We start from the raw sequence: 24,710 nt of genomic DNA, 5'->3' as shown, positions 1-24,710 counted from the left end.
TTATAAAGAAGCAAATCTACAAGAAAGAATTCGCAGATTTGTGAGTTTAAAAAAAAAGCCAATCTACTAGAAAAAACTCGCAAATTTTTAAAAAAAAGTTTAAAAAGAAGCAAATCTATCCGAAAAATAGTCTTAGATTTGTGAGTTTAAAAAAGAAGCAAAACTATGAGAAAAAACGTGCAGATTTTCGAGTTAAAAAAGAAGCAAATCTACGAGAAAACAATCGCAGATTTACGAGTTCAAAAGGAAGCAAATCTACAAGAAAATAAAATCTTAGATTTACGACTTTAAAAAGAAGCAAATCTGCGAGAAAATAAAGTCTCAGATTAACAAGTTTAAAAAGAAGCAAATCTACTAGAAAATAAAGTCTCAGACTAACAAGTTTAAAAAGAAGTAAATCTACGAGAAAATAGTCTCAGATTTACTAGTTTATAAAGAAGCAAATATACAAGAAAGAACTTGCAGATTTACGCGTTAAATAAGGAGCCAATCTACTAGAAAATGAAGTCTAACATATTCAAGTTTAAAAAGAAGCAAATCTACGAGAAAATAAAGTCTCAGATTTACCAGTTTATAAAGTGGCAAATCTACGAGAAAAAACTTGCAGATTTACGAGTTTAAAAAAAAGCAAATCTATGAGAAAAAAAATCACAGATTAACGAGTTTAAAAAGAAGCCAATCTACCAGAAAAAATCCCGAATTCATGGGTTTAAAAAGAAGCAAATCTACGAGAAAAAACTTGCAGATTTACTAGTTTAAAAATAACCAAATCTACGAGAAAAAACTCCCAAATTTAATGGCTTAAAAAGAAGAAAATCTATGAGAAAATAGTCTCTTTTTTACGAGTTTATAAAGAAGCAAATCTACAAGAAAATAAAGTCTTAGATTTTCGATTTTAAAAAGAAGGAAATCTACGAGAAAATAAAGTCTTAGGTTTATCAGTTTAAAAAGAAGCAAATCTACGAGAAAAAACTCAGTTTTACGAATTTAAAAAAAAACAAATCTACGAGAAAAAAATTAACAGATTCACAAGTTTAAAAAGAAGCCAATCTTTGAGAAAAGAGTCTCCCATTTTTACGAGTTTAAAAAGAAGCAAACCTACGTGAAAAAAATAATAGATTTACAAGTTTAAAAAATGGCAAATCTACTAGAAAATAAAGTCTCAGATTTCCGAGTTTAAAAAGAAGCAAATCTACAAGAAATAACTTGCAGATTTACGAGTTTAAAAAGAAGCCAAACTACGAGAAAAAACTTGCAAATTCATCGTTTTAAAAAGATGCAAATCTACGAGAAATTAACGTCTTAGATTAACGAGTTTAAAAAGAAGCAAATCTACTAGAAAATAAAGTCTCAGATATTCAAGCTTAAAAAGAAGAAAATCTACGAGAAAATAGTCTCAGATTTACTAGTTTAAAAAGAAGCAAATCTATAAGAAAGAATTCGCAGATTTGTGAGTTTAAAAAAAAGCCAATCTACTAGAATGAACTCGCAAATTTTTAAAAAAAAGTTTAAAAAGAAGCAAATCTATCCGAAAAATAGTCTTAGATTTGTGAGTTTAAAAAAGAAGCAAATCTATGAGAAAAAACGTGCAGATTTACGAGTTCAAAAGGAAGCAAATCTACGAGAAAATAAAGTCTTAGATTTACGACTTTAAAAAGAAGCAAATCTAAGAGAAAATAAAGTCTCAGATTAACAAGTTTAAAAAGAAACAAATCTACTAGAAAATAAAGTCTCAGATTAACAAGTTTAAAAAGAAGCCAATCTACCAGAAAAAAATCCCGAATTCATGGGTTTAAAAAGAAGCAAATCTACGAGAAAAAACTTGCAGATTTACAAGTTTAAAAATAACCAAATCTACGAGAAAAAACTCCCAAATTTAATGGTTTAAAAAGAAGAAAATCTACGAGAAAATAATCTCTTTTTTACGAGTTTATAAAGAAGCAAATCTACAAGAAAATAAAGTCTTAGATTTCCGATTTTAAAAAGAAGGAAATGTACGAGAAAATAAAGTCTTAGGTTTATGAGTTTAAAAAGAAGCAAATCTACGAGAAAAAATATCGGCTTTACGAGTTTAAAGAATGGCAATCTACTAGAAAATAAAGTCTTAGGTTTATGAGTTTAAAAAGAAGCAAATCTACGAGAAAAAACTCAGTTTTACGAATTTAAAAAGAGGCAAATTTACGAGAAAAAAATTAACAGATTTACGAGTTTAAAAAGAAGCCAATCTCCGAGAAAAGAGTCTCCGATTTTTACGAGTTTAAAAAGAAGCAAACCTACGTGAAAAAAATAATAGATTTACAAGTTTAAAAAATGGCAAATCTACTAGAAAATAAAGTCTCAGATTTCCGAGTTTAAAAAGAAGCAAATCTACAAGAAATGACTTGCAGATTTCCGAGTTTAAAAAGAAGCAAATCTACGAGAAAAAACTTGCAGATTCACGAGTTTAAAAAGTGGCAAATCTACGAGAAAATAAAGTGTCAGATTTACGAGTTTAAAAAGAAGCAAATCTACGAGAAAAAATATCGGATTTACGAGTTTAAAGAATGGCAATCTACTAGAAAATAAAGTCTTAGATTTACGAGTTTAAAAAGAAGCAAATCTAGAAAATAAAGTCTTAGGTTTATAAGTTTAAAAAGAAGCAAATCTACGAGAAAAAACTCACAGATTTAGCAGTTTAAAAAGGAGCAAATCGACAAGAAAATGAAGTCTAAGATATCCGAGTTTAAAAAGCAAATCTACAAGAAAGTAAAGTCTCAGATATTCAAGCTTAAAAAGAAGAAAATCTATGAGAAAATAGTCTCAGATTTACTAGTTTATAAAGAAGCAAATCTACAAGAAAGAATTCGCAGATTTGTGAGTTTAAAAAAAAAGCCAATCTACTAGAAAAAACTCGCAAATTTTTAAAAAAAAGTTTAAAAAGAAGCAAATCTATCCGAAAAATAGTCTTAGATTTGTGAGTTTAAAAAAGAAGCAAAACTATGAGAAAAAACGTGCAGATTTTCGAGTTAAAAAAGAAGCAAATCTACGAGAAAACAATCGCAGATTTACGAGTTCAAAAGGAAGCAAATCTACAAGAAAATAAAATCTTAGATTTACGACTTTAAAAAGAAGCAAATCTGCGAGAAAATAAAGTCTCAGATTAACAAGTTTAAAAAGAAGCAAATCTACTAGAAAATAAAGTCTCAGACTAACAAGTTTAAAAAGAAGTAAATCTACGAGAAAATAGTCTCAGATTTACTAGTTTATAAAGAAGCAAATATACAAGAAAGAACTTGCAGATTTACGCGTTAAATAAGGAGCCAATCTACTAGAAAATGAAGTCTAACATATTCAAGTTTAAAAAGAAGCAAATCTACGAGAAAATAAAGTCTCAGATTTACCAGTTTATAAAGTGGCAAATCTACGAGAAAAAACTTGCAGATTTACGAGTTTAAAAAAAAGCAAATCTATGAGAAAAAAAATCACAGATTAACGAGTTTAAAAAGAAGCCAATCTACCAGAAAAAATCCCGAATTCATGGGTTTAAAAAGAAGCAAATCTACGAGAAAAAACTTGCAGATTTACTAGTTTAAAAATAACCAAATCTACGAGAAAAAACTCCCAAATTTAATGGCTTAAAAAGAAGAAAATCTATGAGAAAATAGTCTCTTTTTTACGAGTTTATAAAGAAGCAAATCTACAAGAAAATAAAGTCTTAGATTTTCGATTTTAAAAAGAAGGAAATCTACGAGAAAATAAAGTCTTAGGTTTATCAGTTTAAAAAGAAGCAAATCTACGAGAAAAAACTCAGTTTTACGAATTTAAAAAAAAACAAATCTACGAGAAAAAAATTAACAGATTCACAAGTTTAAAAAGAAGCCAATCTTTGAGAAAAGAGTCTCCCATTTTTACGAGTTTAAAAAGAAGCAAACCTACGTGAAAAAAATAATAGATTTACAAGTTTAAAAAATGGCAAATCTACTAGAAAATAAAGTCTCAGATTTCCGAGTTTAAAAAGAAGCAAATCTACAAGAAATAACTTGCAGATTTACGAGTTTAAAAAGAAGCCAAACTACGAGAAAAAACTTGCAAATTCATCGTTTTAAAAAGATGCAAATCTACGAGAAATTAACGTCTTAGATTAACGAGTTTAAAAAGAAGCAAATCTACTAGAAAATAAAGTCTCAGATATTCAAGCTTAAAAAGAAGAAAATCTACGAGAAAATAGTCTCAGATTTACTAGTTTAAAAAGAAGCAAATCTATAAGAAAGAATTCGCAGATTTGTGAGTTTAAAAAAAAGCCAATCTACTAGAATGAACTCGCAAATTTTTAAAAAAAAGTTTAAAAAGAAGCAAATCTATCCGAAAAATAGTCTTAGATTTGTGAGTTTAAAAAAGAAGCAAATCTATGAGAAAAAACGTGCAGATTTACGAGTTCAAAAGGAAGCAAATCTACGAGAAAATAAAGTCTTAGATTTACGACTTTAAAAAGAAGCAAATCTAAGAGAAAATAAAGTCTCAGATTAACAAGTTTAAAAAGAAACAAATCTACTAGAAAATAAAGTCTCAGATTAACAAGTTTAAAAAGAAGCCAATCTACCAGAAAAAAATCCCGAATTCATGGGTTTAAAAAGAAGCAAATCTACGAGAAAAAACTTGCAGATTTACAAGTTTAAAAATAACCAAATCTACGAGAAAAAACTCCCAAATTCAATGGTTTAAAAAGAAGAAAATCTACGAGAAAATAGTCTGTTTTACGAGTTTATAAAGCAGCAAATCTACAAGAAAATAAAGTCTTAGATTTCCGATTTTAAAAAGAAGGAAATCTACGAGAAAATAAAGTCTTAGGTTTATGAGTTTAAAAAGAAGCAAATCTCTGAGAAAAAACTCACAGTTTTACGAATTTAAAAAGAGGCAAATCTACAAGAAAAAAATTAACAGATTTACGAGTTTAAAAAGAAGCCAATCTCCGAGAAAAGAGTCTCAGATTTTTACCAGTTTAAAAAGAAGCAAACCTACGTGAAAAAAATAATAGATTTACAAGTTTAAAAAATGGCAAATCTACTAGAAAATAAAGTCTAACATGTTCAAGTTTAAAAAGAAGCAAATCTACGAGAAAATAAAGTCTCAAATAACCCAGTTTATAAATTGGCAAATCTACGAGAAAAAACTTGCAGATTCACGAGTTTAAAAAGTGGCAAATCTACGAGAAAATAAAGTGTCAGATTTACGAGTTTAAAAAGAAGCAAATCTACGAGAAAAAATATCGGATTTACGAGTTTAAAGAATGGCAATCTACTAGAAAATAAAGTCTTAGGTTTATGAGTTTAAAAAGAAGCAAATCTACGAGAAAAAACTCACAGTTTTACGAAATTAAAAAGAGGCAAATCTACGAGAAAAAAATTAACAGATTTACGAGTTTAAAAAGAAGCCAATCTCCGAGAAAAGAGTCTCAGATTTTTACGAGTTTAAAAAGAAGCAAACCTACGTGAAAAAAATAATAGATTTACAAGTTTAAAAAATGGCAAATCTACTAGGAAATAAAGTCTAACATATTCAAGTTTAAAAAGAAGCAAATCTACGAGAAAATAAAGTCTCAGATTTACCATTTTATAAAGTGGCAAATCTACGAGAAAAAACTTGCAGATTTACGAGTTTAAAAAGAAGCAAATCTATGAGAAAAAAAATCACAGATTAACGAGTTTAAAAAGAAGCCAATCTACCAGAAAAAAATCCCGAATTCATGGGTTTAAAAAGAAGCAAATCTACGAGAAAAAACTTGCAGATTTACAAGTTTAAAAATAACCAAATCTACGAGAAAAAACTCCCAAATTTAATGGTTTAAAAAGAAGAAAATCTACGAGAAAATAATCTCTTTTTTACGAGTTTATAAAGAAGCAAATCTACAAGAAAATAAAGTCTTAGATTTCCGATTTTAAAAAGAAGGAAATGTACGAGAAAATAAAGTCTTAGGTTTATGAGTTTAAAAAGAAGCAAATCTACGAGAAAAAACTCAGTTTTACGAATTTAAAAAGAGGCAAATCTACGAGAAAAAAATTAACAGATTTACGAGTTTAAAAAGAAGCCAATCTCCGAGAAAAGAGTCTCCGATTTTTACGAGTTTAAAAAGAAGCAAACCTACGTGAAAAAAATAATTGATTTACAAGTTTAAAAAATGGCAAATCTACTAGGAAATAAAGTCTAACATATTCAAGTTTAAAAAGAAGCAAATCTACGAGAAAAGTCTCAGATTTTTACGAGTTTAAAAAGAAGAAAATCTACTAGAAAATAAAGTCTCAGATTTACAAGTTTAAAAAATGGCAAATCTACTAGAAAATAAAGTCTCAGATTTCCGAGTTTAAAAAGAAGCAAATCTACAAGAAATGACTTGCAGATTTCCGAGTTTAAAAAGAAGCAAATCTACGAGAAAAAACTTGCAGATTCACGAGTTTAAAAAGTGGCAAATCTACGAGAAAATAAAGTGTCAGATTTACGAGTTTAAAAAGAAGCAAATCTACGAGAAAAAATATCGGATTTACGAGTTTAAAGAATGGCAATCTACTAGAAAATAAAGTCTTAGGTTTATGAGTTTAAAAAGAAGCAAATCTACGAGAAAAAACTCACAGTTTTACGAATTTAAAAAGAGGCAAATCTACGAGAAAAAAATTAACAGATTTATGAGTTTAAAAAGAAGCCAATCTCCGAGAAAAGAGTCTCCGATTTTTACGAGTTTAAAAAGAAGCAAACCTACGTGAAAAAAATAATAGATTTACAAGTTTAAAAAATGGCGAATCTACTAGGAAATGAAGTCTAACATATTCAAGTTTAAAAAGAAGCAAATCTACGAGAAAATAAAGTCTCAGATTTACCATTTTATAAAGTGGCAAATCTACGAGAAAAGTCTCCGATTTTTACAAGTTTAAAAAGAAGAAAACCTACGTGAAAGAAATAATAGATTTACAAGTTTAAAAAATGGCAAATCTACTAGAAAATAAAGTCTCAGATTTCCGAGTTTAAAAAGAAGCAAATCTACAAGAAATGACTTGCAGATTTCCGAGTTTAAAAAGAAGCAAATCTACGAGAAAGAACTTGCAGATTCACGAGTTTAAAAAGTGGCAAATCTACGAGAAAATAAAGTGTCAGATTTACGAGTTTAAAAAGAAGCAAATCTACGAGAAAAAATATCGGATTTACGAGTTTAAAGAATGGCAATCTACTAGAAAATAAAGTCTTAGGTTTATGAGTTTAAAAAGAAGCAAATCTACGAGAAAAAACTCACAGTTTTACGAAATTAAGAAGAGGCAAATCTACGAGAAAAAAATTAACAGATTTACGAGTTTAAAAAGAAGCCAATCTCCGAGAAAAGAGTCTCAGATTTTTACGAGTTTAAAAAGAAGCAAACCTACGTGAAAAAAATAATAGATTTACAAGTTTAAAAAATGGCAAATCTACTAGGAAATAAAGTCTAACATATTCAAGTTTAAAAAGAAGCAAATCTACGAGAAAATAAAGTCTCAGATTTACCATTTTATAAAGTGGCAAATCTACGAGAAAAAACTTGCAGATTTACGAGTTTAAAAAGAAGCAAATCTATGAGAAAAAAAATCACAGATTAACGAGTTTAAAAAGAAGCCAATCTACCAGAAAAAAATCCCGAATTCATGCGTTTAAAAAGAAGCAAATCTACGAGAAAAAACTTGCAGATTTACAAGTTTAAAAATAACCAAATCTACGAGAAAAAACTCCCAAATTTAATGGTTTAAAAAGAAGAAAATCTACGAGAAAATAGTCTCTTTTTTACGAGTTTATAAAGAAGCAAATCTACAAGAAAATAAAGTCTTAGATTTCCGATTTTAAAAAGAAGGAAATGTACGAGAAAATAAAGTCTTAGGTTTATCAGTTTAAAAAGAAGCAAATCTACGAGAAAAAATATCGGCTTTACGAGTTTAAAGAATGGCAATCTACTAGAAAATAAAGTCTTAGGTTTATGAGTTTAAAAAGAAGCAAATCTACGAGAAAAAACTCAGTTTTACGAATTTAAAAAGAGGCAAATTTACGAGAAAAAAATTAACAGATTTACGAGTTTAAAAAGAAGCCAATCTCCGAGAAAAGAGTCTCCGATTTTTACGAGTTTAAAAAGAAGCAAACCTACGTGAAAAAAATAATAGATTTACAAGTTTAAAAAATGGCAAATCTACTAGAAAATAAAGTCTCAGATTTCCGAGTTTAAAAAGAAGCAAATCTACAAGAAATGACTTGCAGATTTCCGAGTTTAAAAAGAAGCAAATCTACGAGAAAAAACTTGCAGATTCACGAGTTTAAAAAGTGGCAAATCTACGAGAAAATAAAGTGTCAGATTTACGAGTTTAAAAAGAAGCAAATCTACGAGAAAAAATATCGGATTTACGAGTTTAAAGAATGGCAATCTACTAGAAAATAAAGTCTTAGATTTACGAGTTTAAAAAGAAGCAAATCTAGAAAATAAAGTCTTAGGTTTATAAGTTTAAAAAGAAGCAAATCTACGAGAAAAAACTCACAGATTTAGCAGTTTAAAAAGGAGCAAATCGACAAGAAAATGAAGTCTAAGATATCCGAGTTTAAAAAGCAAATCTACAAGAAAGTAAAGTCTCAGATATTCAAGCTTAAAAAGAAGAAAATCTATGAGAAAATAGTCTCAGATTTACTAGTTTATAAAGAAGCAAATCTACAAGAAAGAATTCGCAGATTTGTGAGTTTAAAAAAAAAGCCAATCTACTAGAAAAAACTCGCAAATTTTTAAAAAAAAGTTTAAAAAGAAGCAAATCTATCCGAAAAATAGTCTTAGATTTGTGAGTTTAAAAAAGAAGCAAAACTATGAGAAAAAACGTGCAGATTTTCGAGTTAAAAAAGAAGCAAATCTACGAGAAAACAATCGCAGATTTACGAGTTCAAAAGGAAGCAAATCTACAAGAAAATAAAATCTTAGATTTACGACTTTAAAAAGAAGCAAATCTGCGAGAAAATAAAGTCTCAGATTAACAAGTTTAAAAAGAAGCAAATCTACTAGAAAATAAAGTCTCAGACTAACAAGTTTAAAAAGAAGTAAATCTACGAGAAAATAGTCTCAGATTTACTAGTTTATAAAGAAGCAAATATACAAGAAAGAACTTGCAGATTTACGCGTTAAATAAGGAGCCAATCTACTAGAAAATGAAGTCTAACATATTCAAGTTTAAAAAGAAGCAAATCTACGAGAAAATAAAGTCTCAGATTTACCAGTTTATAAAGTGGCAAATCTACGAGAAAAAACTTGCAGATTTACGAGTTTAAAAAAAAGCAAATCTATGAGAAAAAAAATCACAGATTAACGAGTTTAAAAAGAAGCCAATCTACCAGAAAAAATCCCGAATTCATGGGTTTAAAAAGAAGCAAATCTACGAGAAAAAACTTGCAGATTTACTAGTTTAAAAATAACCAAATCTACGAGAAAAAACTCCCAAATTTAATGGCTTAAAAAGAAGAAAATCTATGAGAAAATAGTCTCTTTTTTACGAGTTTATAAAGAAGCAAATCTACAAGAAAATAAAGTCTTAGATTTTCGATTTTAAAAAGAAGGAAATCTACGAGAAAATAAAGTCTTAGGTTTATCAGTTTAAAAAGAAGCAAATCTACGAGAAAAAACTCAGTTTTACGAATTTAAAAAAAAACAAATCTACGAGAAAAAAATTAACAGATTCACAAGTTTAAAAAGAAGCCAATCTTTGAGAAAAGAGTCTCCCATTTTTACGAGTTTAAAAAGAAGCAAACCTACGTGAAAAAAATAATAGATTTACAAGTTTAAAAAATGGCAAATCTACTAGAAAATAAAGTCTCAGATTTCCGAGTTTAAAAAGAAGCAAATCTACAAGAAATAACTTGCAGATTTACGAGTTTAAAAAGAAGCCAAACTACGAGAAAAAACTTGCAAATTCATCGTTTTAAAAAGATGCAAATCTACGAGAAATTAACGTCTTAGATTAACGAGTTTAAAAAGAAGCAAATCTACTAGAAAATAAAGTCTCAGATATTCAAGCTTAAAAAGAAGAAAATCTACGAGAAAATAGTCTCAGATTTACTAGTTTAAAAAGAAGCAAATCTATAAGAAAGAATTCGCAGATTTGTGAGTTTAAAAAAAAGCCAATCTACTAGAATGAACTCGCAAATTTTTAAAAAAAAGTTTAAAAAGAAGCAAATCTATCCGAAAAATAGTCTTAGATTTGTGAGTTTAAAAAAGAAGCAAATCTATGAGAAAAAACGTGCAGATTTACGAGTTCAAAAGGAAGCAAATCTACGAGAAAATAAAGTCTTAGATTTACGACTTTAAAAAGAAGCAAATCTAAGAGAAAATAAAGTCTCAGATTAACAAGTTTAAAAAGAAACAAATCTACTAGAAAATAAAGTCTCAGATTAACAAGTTTAAAAAGAAGCCAATCTACCAGAAAAAAATCCCGAATTCATGGGTTTAAAAAGAAGCAAATCTACGAGAAAAAACTTGCAGATTTACAAGTTTAAAAATAACCAAATCTACGAGAAAAAACTCCCAAATTCAATGGTTTAAAAAGAAGAAAATCTACGAGAAAATAGTCTGTTTTACGAGTTTATAAAGCAGCAAATCTACAAGAAAATAAAGTCTTAGATTTCCGATTTTAAAAAGAAGGAAATCTACGAGAAAATAAAGTCTTAGGTTTATGAGTTTAAAAAGAAGCAAATCTCTGAGAAAAAACTCACAGTTTTACGAATTTAAAAAGAGGCAAATCTACAAGAAAAAAATTAACAGATTTACGAGTTTAAAAAGAAGCCAATCTCCGAGAAAAGAGTCTCAGATTTTTACCAGTTTAAAAAGAAGCAAACCTACGTGAAAAAAATAATAGATTTACAAGTTTAAAAAATGGCAAATCTACTAGAAAATAAAGTCTAACATGTTCAAGTTTAAAAAGAAGCAAATCTACGAGAAAATAAAGTCTCAAATAACCCAGTTTATAAATTGGCAAATCTACGAGAAAAAACTTGCAGATTCACGAGTTTAAAAAGTGGCAAATCTACGAGAAAATAAAGTGTCAGATTTACGAGTTTAAAAAGAAGCAAATCTACGAGAAAAAATATCGGATTTACGAGTTTAAAGAATGGCAATCTACTAGAAAATAAAGTCTTAGGTTTATGAGTTTAAAAAGAAGCAAATCTACGAGAAAAAACTCACAGTTTTACGAAATTAAAAAGAGGCAAATCTACGAGAAAAAAATTAACAGATTTACGAGTTTAAAAAGAAGCCAATCTCCGAGAAAAGAGTCTCAGATTTTTACGAGTTTAAAAAGAAGCAAACCTACGTGAAAAAAATAATAGATTTACAAGTTTAAAAAATGGCAAATCTACTAGGAAATAAAGTCTAACATATTCAAGTTTAAAAAGAAGCAAATCTACGAGAAAATAAAGTCTCAGATTTACCATTTTATAAAGTGGCAAATCTACGAGAAAAAACTTGCAGATTTACGAGTTTAAAAAGAAGCAAATCTATGAGAAAAAAAATCACAGATTAACGAGTTTAAAAAGAAGCCAATCTACCAGAAAAAAATCCCGAATTCATGGGTTTAAAAAGAAGCAAATCTACGAGAAAAAACTTGCAGATTTACAAGTTTAAAAATAACCAAATCTACGAGAAAAAACTCCCAAATTTAATGGTTTAAAAAGAAGAAAATCTACGAGAAAATAATCTCTTTTTTACGAGTTTATAAAGAAGCAAATCTACAAGAAAATAAAGTCTTAGATTTCCGATTTTAAAAAGAAGGAAATGTACGAGAAAATAAAGTCTTAGGTTTATGAGTTTAAAAAGAAGCAAATCTACGAGAAAAAATATCGGCTTTACGAGTTTAAAGAATGGCAATCTACTAGAAAATAAAGTCTTAGGTTTATGAGTTTAAAAAGAAGCAAATCTACGAGAAAAAACTCAGTTTTACGAATTTAAAAAGAGGCAAATTTACGAGAAAAAAATTAACAGATTTACGAGTTTAAAAAGAAGCCAATCTCCGAGAAAAGAGTCTCCGATTTTTACGAGTTTAAAAAGAAGCAAACCTACGTGAAAAAAATAATAGATTTACAAGTTTAAAAAATGGCAAATCTACTAGAAAATAAAGTCTCAGATTTCCGAGTTTAAAAAGAAGCAAATCTACAAGAAATGACTTGCAGATTTCCGAGTTTAAAAAGAAGCAAATCTACGAGAAAAAACTTGCAGATTCACGAGTTTAAAAAGTGGCAAATCTACGAGAAAATAAAGTGTCAGATTTACGAGTTTAAAAAGAAGCAAATCTACGAGAAAAAATATCGGATTTACGAGTTTAAAGAATGGCAATCTACTAGAAAATAAAGTCTTAGATTTACGAGTTTAAAAAGAAGCAAATCTAGAAAATAAAGTCTTAGGTTTATAAGTTTAAAAAGAAGCAAATCTACGAGAAAAAACTCACAGATTTAGCAGTTTAAAAAGGAGCAAATCGACAAGAAAATGAAGTCTAAGATATCCGAGTTTAAAAAGCAAATCTACAAGAAAGTAAAGTCTCAGATATTCAAGCTTAAAAAGAAGAAAATCTATGAGAAAATAGTCTCAGATTTACTAGTTTATAAAGAAGCAAATCTACAAGAAAGAATTCGCAGATTTGTGAGTTTAAAAAAAAAGCCAATCTACTAGAAAAAACTCGCAAATTTTTAAAAAAAAGTTTAAAAAGAAGCAAATCTATCCGAAAAATAGTCTTAGATTTGTGAGTTTAAAAAAGAAGCAAAACTATGAGAAAAAACGTGCAGATTTTCGAGTTAAAAAAGAAGCAAATCTACGAGAAAATAAAATCTTAGATTTACGACTTTAAAAAGAAGCAAATCTGCGAGAAAATAAAGTCTCAGATTAACAAGTTTAAAAAGAAGCAAATCTACTAGAAAATAAAGTCTCAGACTAACAAGTTTAAAAAGAAGTAAATCTACGAGAAAATAGTCTCAGATTTACTAGTTTATAAAGAAGCAAATATACAAGAAAGAACTTGCAGATTTACGCGTTAAATAAGGAGCCAATCTACTAGAAAATGAAGTCTAACATATTCAAGTTTAAAAAGAAGCAAATCTACGAGAAAATAAAGTCTCAGATTTACCAGTTTATAAAGTGGCAAATCTACGAGAAAAAACTTGCAGATTTACGAGTTTAAAAAAAAGCAAATCTATGAGAAAAAAAATCACAGATTAACGAGTTTAAAAAGAAGCCAATCTACCAGAAAAAATCCCGAATTCATGGGTTTAAAAAGAAGCAAATCTACGAGAAAAAACTTGCAGATTTACTAGTTTAAAAATAACCAAATCTACGAGAAAAAACTCCCAAATTTAATGGCTTAAAAAGAAGAAAATCTATGAGAAAATAGTCTCTTTTTTACGAGTTTATAAAGAAGCAAATCTACAAGAAAATAAAGTCTTAGATTTTCGATTTTAAAAAGAAGGAAATCTACGAGAAAATAAAGTCTTAGGTTTATCAGTTTAAAAAGAAGCAAATCTACGAGAAAAAACTCAGTTTTACGAATTTAAAAAAAAACAAATCTACGAGAAAAAAATTAACAGATTCACAAGTTTAAAAAGAAGCCAATCTTTGAGAAAAGAGTCTCCCATTTTTACGAGTTTAAAAAGAAGCAAACCTACGTGAAAAAAATAATAGATTTACAAGTTTAAAAAATGGCAAATCTACTAGAAAATAAAGTCTCAGATTTCCGAGTTTAAAAAGAAGCAAATCTACAAGAAATAACTTGCAGATTTACGAGTTTAAAAAGAAGCCAAACTACGAGAAAAAACTTGCAAATTCATCGTTTTAAAAAGATGCAAATCTACGAGAAATTAACGTCTTAGATTAACGAGTTTAAAAAGAAGCAAATCTACTAGAAAATAAAGTCTCAGATATTCAAGCTTAAAAAGAAGAAAATCTACGAGAAAATAGTCTCAGATTTACTAGTTTAAAAAGAAGCAAATCTATAAGAAAGAATTCGCAGATTTGTGAGTTTAAAAAAAAGCCAATCTACTAGAATGAACTCGCAAATTTTTAAAAAAAAGTTTAAAAAGAAGCAAATCTATCCGAAAAATAGTCTTAGATTTGTGAGTTTAAAAAAGAAGCAAATCTATGAGAAAAAACGTGCAGATTTACGAGTTCAAAAGGAAGCAAATCTACGAGAAAATAAAGTCTTAGATTTACGACTTTAAAAAGAAGCAAATCTAAGAGAAAATAAAGTCTCAGATTAACAAGTTTAAAAAGAAACAAATCTACTAGAAAATAAAGTCTCAGATTAACAAGTTTAAAAAGAAGCCAATCTACCAGAAAAAAATCCCGAATTCATGGGTTTAAAAAGAAGCAAATCTACGAGAAAAAACTTGCAGATTTACAAGTTTAAAAATAACCAAATCTACGAGAAAAAACTCCCAAATTCAATGGTTTAAAAAGAAGAAAATCTACGAGAAAATAGTCTGTTTTACGAGTTTATAAAGCAGCAAATCTACAAGAAAATAAAGTCTTAGATTTCCGATTTTAAAAAGAAGGAAATCTACGAGAAAATAAAGTCTTAGGTTTATGAGTTTAAAAAGAAGCAAATCTCTGAGAAAAAACTCACAGTTTTACGAATTTAAAAAGAGGCAAATCTACAAGAAAAAAATTAACAGATTTACGAGTTTAAAAAGAAGCCAATCTCCGAGAAAAGAGTCTCAGATTTTTACCAGTTTAAAAAGAAGCAAACCTACGTGAAAAAAATAATAGATTTACAAGTTTAAAAAATGGCAAATCTACTAGAAAATAAAGTCTAACATGTTCAAGTTTAAAAAGAAGCAAATCTACGAGAAAATAAAGTCTCAAATAACCCAGTTTATAAATTGGCAAATCTACGAGAAAAAACTTGCAGATTCACGAGTTTAAAAAGTGGCAAATCTACGAGAAAATAAAGTGTCAGATTTACGAGTTTAAAAAGAAGCAAATCTACGAGAAAAAATATCGGATTTACGAGTTTAAAGAATGGCAATCTACTAGAAAATAAAGTCTTAGGTTTATGAGTTTAAAAAGAAGCAAATCTACGAGAAAAAACTCACAGTTTTACGAAATTAAAAAGAGGCAAATCTACGAGAAAAAAATTAACAGATTTACGAGTTTAAAAAGAAGCCAATCTCCGAGAAAAGAGTCTCAGATTTTTACGAGTTTAAAAAGAAGCAAACCTACGTGAAAAAAATAATAGATTTACAAGTTTAAAAAATGGCAAATCTACTAGGAAATAAAGTCTAACATATTCAAGTTTAAAAAGAAGCAAATCTACGAGAAAATAAAGTCTCAGATTTACCATTTTATAAAGTGGCAAATCTACGAGAAAAAACTTGCAGATTTACGAGTTTAAAAAGAAGCAAATCTATGAGAAAAAAAATCACAGATTAACGAGTTTAAAAAGAAGCCAATCTACCAGAAAAAAATCCCGAATTCATGGGTTTAAAAAGAAGCAAATCTACGAGAAAAAACTTGCAGATTTACAAGTTTAAAAATAACCAAATCTACGAGAAAAAACTCCCAAATTTAATGGTTTAAAAAGAAGAAAATCTACGAGAAAATAATCTCTTTTTTACGAGTTTATAAAGAAGCAAATCTACAAGAAAATAAAGTCTTAGATTTCCGATTTTAAAAAGAAGGAAATGTACGAGAAAATAAAGTCTTAGGTTTATGAGTTTAAAAAGAAGCAAATCTACGAGAAAAAACTCAGTTTTACGAATTTAAAAAGAGGCAAATCTACGAGAAAAAAATTAACAGATTTACGAGTTTAAAAAGAAGCCAATCTCCGAGAAAAGAGTCTCCGATTTTTACGAGTTTAAAAAGAAGCAAACCTACGTGAAAAAAATAATTGATTTACAAGTTTAAAAAATGGCAAATCTACTAGGAAATAAAGTCTAACATATTCAAGTTTAAAAAGAAGCAAATCTACGAGAAAAGTCTCAGATTTTTACGAGTTTAAAAAGAAGAAAATCTACTAGAAAATAAAGTCTCAGATTTACAAGTTTAAAAAATGGCAAATCTACTAGAAAATAAAGTCTCAGATTTCCGAGTTTAAAAAGAAGCAAATCTACAAGAAATGACTTGCAGATTTCCGAGTTTAAAAAGAAGCAAATCTACGAGAAAAAACTTGCAGATTCACGAGTTTAAAAAGTGGCAAATCTACGAGAAAATAAAGTGTCAGATTTACGAGTTTAAAAAGAAGCAAATCTACGAGAAAAAATATCGGATTTACGAGTTTAAAGAATGGCAATCTACTAGAAAATAAAGTCTTAGGTTTATGAGTTTAAAAAGAAGCAAATCTACGAGAAAAAACTCACAGTTTTACGAATTTAAAAAGAGGCAAATCTACGAGAAAAAAAATAACAGATTTATGAGTTTAAAAAGAAGCCAATCTCCGAGAAAAGAGTCTCCGATTTTTACGAGTTTAAAAAGAAGCAAACCTACGTGAAAAAAATAATAGATTTACAAGTTTAAAAAATGGCGAATCTACTAGGAAATGAAGTCTAACATATTCAAGTTTAAAAAGAAGCAAATCTACGAGAAAATAAAGTCTCAGATTTACCATTTTATAAAGTGGCAAATCTACGAGAAAAGTCTCCGATTTTTACAAGTTTAAAAAGAAGAAAACCTACGTGAAAGAAATAATAGATTTACAAGTTTAAAAAATGGCAAATCTACTAGAAAATAAAGTCTCAGATTTCCGAGTTTAAAAAGAAGCAAATCTACAAGAAATGACTTGCAGATTTCCGAGTTTAAAAAGAAGCAAATCTACGAGAAAGAACTTGCAGATTCACGAGTTTAAAAAGTGGCAAATCTACGAGAAAATAAAGTGTCAGATTTACGAGTTTAAAAAGAAGCAAATCTACGAGAAAAAATATCGGATTTACGAGTTTAAAGAATGGCAATCTACTAGAAAATAAAGTCTTAGGTTTATGAGTTTAAAAAGAAGCAAATCTACGAGAAAAAACTCACAGTTTTACGAAATTAAGAAGAGGCAAATCTACGAGAAAAAAATTAACAGATTTACGAGTTTAAAAAGAAGCCAATCTCCGAGAAAAGAGTCTCAGATTTTTACGAGTTTAAAAAGAAGCAAACCTACGTGAAAAAAATAATAGATTTACAAGTTTAAAAAATGGCAAATCTACTAGGAAATAAAGTCTAACATATTCAAGTTTAAAAAGAAGCAAATCTACGAGAAAATAAAGTCTCAGATTTACCATTTTATAAAGTGGCAAATCTACGAGAAAAAACTTGCAGATTTACGAGTTTAAAAAGAAGCAAATCTATGAGAAAAAAAATCACAGATTAACGAGTTTAAAAAGAAGCCAATCTACCAGAAAAAAATCCCGAATTCATGCGTTTAAAAAGAAGCAAATCTACGAGAAAAAACTTGCAGATTTACAAGTTTAAAAATAACCAAATCTACGAGAAAAAACTCCCAAATTTAATGGTTTAAAAAGAAGAAAATCTACGAGAAAATAGTCTCTTTTTTACGAGTTTATAAAGAAGCAAATCTACAAGAAAATAAAGTCTTAGATTTCCGATTTTAAAAAGAAGGAAATGTACGAGAAAATAAAGTCTTAGGTTTATCAGTTTAAAAAGAAGCAAATCTACGAGAAAAAATATCGGCTTTACGAGTTTAAAGAATGGCAATCTACTAGAAAATAAAGTCTTAGGTTTATGAGTTTAAAAAGAAGCAAATCTACGAGAAAAAACTCAGTTTTACGAATTTAAAAAGAGGCAAATTTACGAGAAAAAAATTAACAGATTTACGAGTTTAAAAAGAAGCCAATCTCCGAGAAAAGAGTCTCCGATTTTTACGAGTTTAAAAAGAAGCAAACCTACGTGAAAAAAATAATAGATTTACAAGTTTAAAAAATGGCAAATCTACTAGAAAATAAAGTCTCAGATTTCCGAGTTTAAAAAGAAGCAAATCTACAAGAAATGACTTGCAGATTTCCGAGTTTAAAAAGAAGCAAATCTACGAGAAAAAACTTGCAGATTCACGAGTTTAAAAAGTGGCAAATCTACGAGAAAATAAAGTGTCAGATTTACGAGTTTAAAAAGAAGCAAATCTACGAGAAAAAATATCGGATTTACGAGTTTAAAGAATGGCAATCTACTAGAAAATAAAGTCTTAGATTTACGAGTTTAAAAAGAAGCAAATCTAGAAAATAAAGTCTTAGGTTTATAAGTTTAAAAAGAAGCAAATCTACGAGAAAAAACTCACAGATTTAGCAGTTTAAAAAGGAGCAAATCGACAAGAAAATGAAGTCTAAGATATCCGAGTTTAAAAAGCAAATCTACAAGAAAGTAAAGTCTCAGATATTCAAGCTTAAAAAGAAGAAAATCTATGAGAAAATAGTCTCAGATTTACTAGTTTATAAAGAAGCAAATCTACAAGAAAGAATTCGCAGATTTGTGAGTTTAAAAAAAAAGCCAATCTACTAGAAAAAACTCGCAAATTTTTAAAAAAAAGTTTAAAAAGAAGCAAATCTATCCGAAAAATAGTCTTAGATTTGTGAGTTTAAAAAAGAAGCAAAACTATGAGAAAAAACGTGCAGATTTTCGAGTTAAAAAAGAAGCAAATCTACGAGAAAACAATCGCAGATTTACGAGTTCAAAAGGAAGCAAATCTACAAGAAAATAAAATCTTAGATTTACGACTTTAAAAAGAAGCAAATCTGCGAGAAAATAAAGTCTCAGATTAACAAGTTTAAAAAGAAGCAAATCTACTAGAAAATAAAGTCTCAGACTAACAAGTTTAAAAAGAAGTAAATCTACGAGAAAATAGTCTCAGATTTACTAGTTTATAAAGAAGCAAATATACAAGAAAGAACTTGCAGATTTACGCGTTAAATAAGGAGCCAATCTACTAGAAAATGAAGTCTAACATATTCAAGTTTAAAAAGAAGCAAATCTACGAGAAAATAAAGTCTCAGATTTACCAGTTTATAAAGTGGCAAATCTACGAGAAAAAACTTGCAGATTTACGAGTTTAAAAAAAAGCAAATCTATGAGAAAAAAAATCACAGATTAACGAGTTTAAAAAGAAGCCAATCTACCAGAAAAAATCCCGAATTCATGGGTTTAAAAAGAAGCAAATCTACGAGAAAAAACTTGCAGATTTACTAGTTTAAAAATAACCAAATCTACGAGAAAAAACTCCCAAATTTAATGGCTTAAAAAGAAGAAAATCTATGAGAAAATAGTCTCTTTTTTACGAGTTTATAAAGAAGCAAATCTACAAGAAAATAAAGTCTTAGATTTTCGATTTTAAAAAGAAGGAAATCTACGAGAAAATAAAGTCTTAGGTTTATCAGTTTAAAAAGAAGCAAATCTACGAGAAAAAACTCAGTTTTACGAATTTAAAAAAAAACAAATCTACGAGAAAAAAATTAACAGATTCACAAGTTTAAAAAGAAGCCAATCTTTGAGAAAAGAGTCTCCCATTTTTACGAGTTTAAAAAGAAGCAAACCTACGTGAAAAAAATAATAGATTTACAAGTTTAAAAAATGGCAAATCTACTAGAAAATAAAGTCTCAGATTTCCGAGTTTAAAAAGAAGCAAATCTACAAGAAATAACTTGCAGATTTACGAGTTTAAAAAGAAGCCAAACTACGAGAAAAAACTTGCAAATTCATCGTTTTAAAAAGATGCAAATCTACGAGAAATTAACGTCTTAGATTAACGAGTTTAAAAAGAAGCAAATCTACTAGAAAATAAAGTCTCAGATATTCAAGCTTAAAAAGAAGAAAATCTACGAGAAAATAGTCTCAGATTTACTAGTTTAAAAAGAAGCAAATCTATAAGAAAGAATTCGCAGATTTGTGAGTTTAAAAAAAAGCCAATCTACTAGAATGAACTCGCAAATTTTTAAAAAAAAGTTTAAAAAGAAGCAAATCTATCCGAAAAATAGTCTTAGATTTGTGAGTTTAAAAAAGAAGCAAATCTATGAGAAAAAACGTGCAGATTTACGAGTTCAAAAGGAAGCAAATCTACGAGAAAATAAAGTCTTAGATTTACGACTTTAAAAAGAAGCAAATCTAAGAGAAAATAAAGTCTCAGATTAACAAGTTTAAAAAGAAACAAATCTACTAGAAAATAAAGTCTCAGATTAACAAGTTTAAAAAGAAGCCAATCTACCAGAAAAAAATCCCGAATTCATGGGTTTAAAAAGAAGCAAATCTACGAGAAAAAACTTGCAGATTTACAAGTTTAAAAATAACCAAATCTACGAGAAAAAACTCCCAAATTCAATGGTTTAAAAAGAAGAAAATCTACGAGAAAATAGTCTGTTTTACGAGTTTATAAAGCAGCAAATCTACAAGAAAATAAAGTCTTAGATTTCCGATTTTAAAAAGAAGGAAATCTACGAGAAAATAAAGTCTTAGGTTTATGAGTTTAAAAAGAAGCAAATCTCTGAGAAAAAACTCACAGTTTTACGAATTTAAAAAGAGGCAAATCTACAAGAAAAAAATTAACAGATTTACGAGTTTAAAAAGAAGCCAATCTCCGAGAAAAGAGTCTCAGATTTTTACCAGTTTAAAAAGAAGCAAACCTACGTGAAAAAAATAATAGATTTACAAGTTTAAAAAATGGCAAATCTACTAGAAAATAAAGTCTAACATGTTCAAGTTTAAAAAGAAGCAAATCTACGAGAAAATAAAGTCTCAAATAACCCAGTTTATAAATTGGCAAATCTACGAGAAAAAACTTGCAGATTCACGAGTTTAAAAAGTGGCAAATCTACGAGAAAATAAAGTGTCAGATTTACGAGTTTAAAAAGAAGCAAATCTACGAGAAAAAATATCGGATTTACGAGTTTAAAGAATGGCAATCTACTAGAAAATAAAGTCTTAGGTTTATGAGTTTAAAAAGAAGCAAATCTACGAGAAAAAACTCACAGTTTTACGAAATTAAAAAGAGGCAAATCTACGAGAAAAAAATTAACAGATTTACGAGTTTAAAAAGAAGCCAATCTCCGAGAAAAGAGTCTCAGATTTTTACGAGTTTAAAAAGAAGCAAACCTACGTGAAAAAAATAATAGATTTACAAGTTTAAAAAATGGCAAATCTACTAGGAAATAAAGTCTAACATATTCAAGTTTAAAAAGAAGCAAATCTACGAGAAAATAAAGTCTCAGATTTACCATTTTATAAAGTGGCAAATCTACGAGAAAAAACTTGCAGATTTACGAGTTTAAAAAGAAGCAAATCTATGAGAAAAAAAATCACAGATTAACGAGTTTAAAAAGAAGCCAATCTACCAGAAAAAAATCCCGAATTCATGGGTTTAAAAAGAAGCAAATCTACGAGAAAAAACTTGCAGATTTACAAGTTTAAAAATAACCAAATCTACGAGAAAAAACTCCCAAATTTAATGGTTTAAAAAGAAGAAAATCTACGAGAAAATAGTCTCTTTTTTACGAGTTTATAAAGAAGCAAATCTACAAGAAAATAAAGTCTTAGATTTCCGATTTTAAAAAGAAGGAAATGTACGAGAAAATAAAGTCTTAGGTTTATGAGTTTAAAAAGAAGCAAATCTACGAGAAAAAACTCAGTTTTACGAATTTAAAAAGAGGCAAATCTACGAGAAAAAAATTAACAGATTTACGAGTTTAAAAAGAAGCCAATCTCCGAGAAAAGAGTCTCCGATTTTTACGAGTTTAAAAAGAAGCAACCTACGTGAAAAAAATAATTGATTTACAAGTTTAAAAAATGGCAAATCTACTAGGAAATAAAGTCTAACATATTCAAGTTTAAAAAGAAGCAAATCTACGAGAAAAGTCTCCGATTTTTACGAGTTTAAAAAGAAGAAAACCTACGTGAAAAAAATAATAGATTTACAAGTTTAAAAAATGGCAAATCTACGAGAAAATAAAGTCTTAGGTTTATGAGTTTAAAAAGAAGCAAATCTACGAGAAAAAACTCACAGTTTTACGAAATTAAAAAGAGGCAAATCTACGAGAAAAAAATTAACAGATTTACGAGTTTAAAAAGAAGCCAATCTCCGAGAAAAGAGTCTCAGATTTTTACGAGTTTAAAAAGAAGCAAACCTACGTGAAAAAAATAATAGATTTACAAGTTTAAAAAATGGCAAATCTACTAGGAAATAAAGTCTAACATATTCAAGTTTAAAAAGAAGCAAATCTACGAGAAAATAAAGTCTCAGATTTACCATTTTATAAAGTGGCAAATCTACGAGAAAAAACTTGCAGATTTACGAGTTTAAAAAGAAGCAAATCTATGAGAAAAAAAATCACAGATTAACGAGTTTAAAAAGAAGCCAATCTACCAGAAAAAAATCCCGAATTCATGGGTTTAAAAAGAAGCAAATCTACGAGAAAAAACTTGCAGATTTACAAGTTTAAAAATAACCAAATCTACGAGAAAAAACTCCCAAATTTAATGGTTTAAAAAGAAGAAAATCTACGAGAAAATAGTCTCTTTTTTACGAGTTTATAAAGAAGCAAATCTACAAGAAAATAAAGTCTTAGATTTCCGATTTTAAAAAGAAGGAAATGTACGAGAAAATAAAGTCTTAGGTTTATGAGTTTAAAAAGAAGCAAATCTACGAGAAAAAACTCAGTTTTACGAATTTAAAAAGAGGCAAATCTACGAGAAAAAAATTAACAGATTTACGAGTTTAAAAAGAAGCCAATCTCCGAGAAAAGAGTCTCCGATTTTTACGAGTTTAAAAAGAAGCAAACCTACGTGAAAAAAATAATTGATTTACAAGTTTAAAAAATGGCAAATCTACTAGGAAATAAAGTCTAACATATTCAAGTTTAAAAAGAAGCAAATCTACGAGAAAATAAAGTCTCAGATTTACCATTTTATAAAGTGGCAAATCTACGAGAAAAAACTTGCAGATTTACGAGTTTAAAAAGAAGCAAATCTATGAGAAAAAAAATCACAGATTAACGAGTTTAAAAAGAAGCCAATCTACCAGAAAAAAATCCCGAATTCATGGGTTTAAAAAGAAGCAAATCTACGAGAAAAAACTTGCAGATTTACAAGTTTAAAAATAACCAAATCTACGAGAAAAAACTCCCAAATTTAATGGTTTAAAAAGAAGAAAATCTACGAGAAAATAGTCTCTTTTTTACGAGTTTATAAAGAAGCAAATCTACAAGAAAATAAAGTCTTAGATTTCCGATTTTAAAAAGAAGGAAATGTACGAGAAAATAAAGTCTTAGGTTTATGAGTTTAAAAAGAAGCAAATCTACGAGAAAAAACTCAGTTTTACGAATTTAAAAAGAGGCAAATCTACGAGAAAAAAATTAACAGATTTACGAGTTTAAAAAGAAGCCAATCTCCGAGAAAAGAGTCTCCGATTTTTACGAGTTTAAAAAGAAGCAAACCTACGTGAAAAAAATAATTGATTTACAAGTTTAAAAAATGGCAAATCTACTAGGAAATAAAGTCTAACATATTCAAGTTTAAAAAGAAGCAAATCTACGAGAAAAGTCTCCGATTTTTACGAGTTTAAAAAGAAGAAAACCTACGTGAAAAAAATAATAGATTTACAAGTTTAAAAAATGGCAAATCTACGAGAAAATAAAGTCTTAGGTTTATGAGTTTAAAAAGAAGCAAATCTACGAGAAAAAACTCACAGTTTTACGAAATTAAAAAGAGGCAAATCTACGAGAAAAAAATTAACAGATTTACGAGTTTAAAAAGAAGCCAATCTCCGAGAAAAGAGTCTCAGATTTTTACGAGTTTAAAAAGAAGCAAACCTACGTGAAAAAAATAATAGATTTACAAGTTTAAAAAATGGCAAATCTACTAGGAAATAAAGTCTAACATATTCAAGTTTAAAAAGAAGCAAATCTACGAGAAAATAAAGTCTCAGATTTACCATTTTATAAAGTGGCAAATCTACGAGAAAAAACTTGCAGATTTACGAGTTTAAAAAGAAGCAAATCTATGAGAAAAAAAATCACAGATTAACGAGTTTAAAAAGAAGCCAATCTACCAGAAAAAAATCCCGAATTCATGGGTTTAAAAAGAAGCAAATCTACGAGAAAAAACTTGCAGATTTACAAGTTTAAAAATAACCAAATCTACGAGAAAAAACTCCCAAATTTAATGGTTTAAAAAGAAGAAAATCTACGAGAAAATAGTCTCTTTTTTACGAGTTTATAAAGAAGCAAATCTACAAGAAAATAAAGTCTTAGATTTCCGATTTTAAAAAGAAGGAAATGTACGAGAAAATAAAGTCTTAGGTTTATGAGTTTAAAAAGAAGCAAATCTACGAGAAAAAACTCAGTTTTACGAATTTAAAAAGAGGCAAATCTACGAGAAAAAAATTAACAGATTTACGAGTTTAAAAAGAAGCCAATCTCCGAGAAAAGAGTCTCCGATTTTTACGAGTTTAAAAAGAAGCAAACCTACGTGAAAAAAATAATTGATTTACAAGTTTAAAAAATGGCAAATCTACTAGGAAATAAAGTCTAACATATTCAAGTTCAAAAAGAAGCAAATCTACGAGAAAAGTCTCCGATTTTTACGAGTTTAAAAAGAAGAAAACCTACGTGAAAAAAATAATAGATTTACAAGTTTAAAAAATGGCAAATCTACGAGAAAATAAAGTCTTAGGTTTATGAGTTTAAAAAGAAGCAAATCTACGAGAAAAAACTCAGTTTTACGAATTTAAAAAGAGGCAAATCTACGA

This window comes from Echiichthys vipera (assembly GCF_963691815.1).
Source record: "Echiichthys vipera genome assembly, chromosome: X".
Lineage (NCBI taxonomy): Eukaryota > Metazoa > Chordata > Actinopteri > Perciformes > Trachinidae > Echiichthys > Echiichthys vipera.
The sequence above is the reverse complement of the archived record's forward strand: the minus strand, read 5'-3'. Positions refer to the sequence as shown.